Raw genomic sequence first — 2,500 nt, 5'->3', positions numbered from 1 at the left:
TGTGTGTGTGTGTGTGTGTGTGTGTGTGTGTGTGTGTGTGTGTGTGTGTGTGTGTGTGTGTGTGTGTGTGTGTGTGTGTGTGTGTGTGTGCGGAAAAAGGGAAGCAATAAGGTGCCAGTGGGAACCCTGATCTGATTACACTGCTTTTTAACATCATCTGATTGCCCCCCTGTCGATTTGGGGGGCTAGTTTTTGGGTGTGTTTTTTTTGGTGGACTTTCGCAGAATAATTGGACACACACACACACACACACACACACACACACACACACACACACACACACGCACGCACAGAAACACACAGACCCACGCACAGATACGCACACACACACACACACACACACACACACACACACACACACACACACACACACACACACACACACACACACACACATGAGCACACGCGCGCGGAATACTCTGAAACCATTCCCCCACCCCCACCCCCACCCCTACTCCCACCCCCCATGTGATCATGTTATTTGACTCAGTTGTCATCAGTCCCTCTTTTTCCACGACCTTTTCGGCTGTGTGAAAAAGATATAATCTTGCAAAGGAAAACAACAACAACAACAACAATAACAGCATCAGCAACAAAAACTGGACAAGTGCAGATTCTTGTAGCGTTATTTTGGAAACACAAAGTGGATTTCTGTCAGGAGCAAAGAGATGTTATTGTAAGGAGCACAGAAGAGGAGGTTACTGTAAAATAGCATATAGGGGATCAATGTGACGAGCACAGTGGGAGTGTTACGTTTGAGAATCATAGAGTGGGTTACTGCAAGGAACCATAGAGGGGGTTATTGTAAGGAACATAGAGTGGGTTACTGTAAGGAGTACAGACGAGTTACTGTAAGGTGCACATAAGGTTTTACTGTAAGGAACACAACATAGAGTGGCTACTGTAAGGAGCATAGAGTGGTTACTGTAAGGAGCATAGAGTGGGGTTACTGTAAGGAGCATAGAGTGGGTTACTGTAAGGAGCATAGAGTGGGGTTACTGTAAGGAACATAGAGTGGGGTTACTGTAAGGAGCATAGAGTGGGTTACTGTAAGGAGCATAGAGTGGTTACTGTAAGGAGCATAGAGTGGGTTACTGTAAGGAGCATAGAGTGGGTTACTGTAAGGAGCATAGAATGGGTTACTGTAAGGAACATACAGTGAGGTTACTGCAGGGAACATAGAGTATTGTATGGAGCATAGAGTGGTTTACTGTAAGGAGCATATAGTGGTTTACTGTAAGGAGCATAGAGGGGTTACTGTAAGGAGCATAGAGGGGTTACTGTAAGGAGCATAGAGGTATTTACTGTAAGGAACAGAGAGGGGTTACTGTAAGGAGCATGGAGTGGTTACTGTAAGGAGCATATAGTTGGTTACTGTAAGGTAATGTTAGGACCATAGAGTGGTTACTGTAAGAAGCATATAGTGGGTTACTGTAAGGTAATGTTAGGAGCATAGAGTGGTTACTGTAAGAAGCATATAGTGGGTTACTGTAAGGTAATGTTAGGAGCATAGAGTGGTTACTGTAAGGGACACAGAGTGGCTACTGTAAGGAGCATAGAGTGGGTTTACTGTGAGGAGCATAGAGTGGTTACGATAAGGAGCATAGAGGGGGTTACTGTCAGGAACAAAAAGTGGCTACTGTAAGGAACATAGGGTGGGTTTACTGTGAGGAGCATAGAGTGGTTACTGTAAGGGACACAGAGTGGCTACTGTAAGGAGCATAGAGTGGGTTTACTGTAAGGAGCATAGAGTGGGTTTACTGTAAGGAACATAGAGTGGGTTTACTGTAAGGAACATAGAGTGGTTACGATAAGGAGCATATAGGGGGTTACTGTAAGGAGCATATGTGGTTACTGTACGGAGCCTAGAAGGGGTTAGTGCGAGGAACACAGATGGAATTACTGTAATTTTCATAAACAGAGAGAGATGCGGATGCTTTATTCATACAAGGGCCATTGTCCCTCATGAGGGGGCAAAAATATACACAGTATTTGAAGAACATTATAGAATTAAAACAGATTGGAAATGCAGTGTCTTGTACCAGTAAATTGACAATTTCTTTAGAACACTTTCATTTTCAGATGCCAGAAGCATATTTAAGCGAAATTGACTGGGATGCCCAAGAAATGTAGATCGGGTATACCTTAATCTCAAACTAAAATATATCTGTTTTCATTTCCACTTTTGCAGAATGGACAAAATAAATCAAGTGCAGAATGTTTCCTGTAGTGAAAGAAAATTTCTCAAACGGAACGGAACTTTGTCACAATAAATTTCAAGCGTGTGTCTAGATTCATTCACAGGTAGATCCTGACATCTAAGGAGGAAGGTGGCAGGATGATTAAGATGCTCATCTGCTAATACAATGTCCTGGAGCATCTGGGTTTGATTCCTGCGCTCGCCCTTTCTCCCAAGTTTGACTGGAAAAAATCTTCTTCTTCTTCTTCGTGGGCTGCAACTTCCACGTTCACTCGTATGTACACGAGTGGGCTTTTACGT

This window comes from Babylonia areolata, chromosome 2 (genome assembly GCF_041734735.1).
Source record: "Babylonia areolata isolate BAREFJ2019XMU chromosome 2, ASM4173473v1, whole genome shotgun sequence".
In the NCBI taxonomy this organism is placed as follows: domain Eukaryota; kingdom Metazoa; phylum Mollusca; class Gastropoda; order Neogastropoda; family Buccinidae; genus Babylonia; species Babylonia areolata.
Note: the sequence above shows the minus strand (reverse complement) of the source record.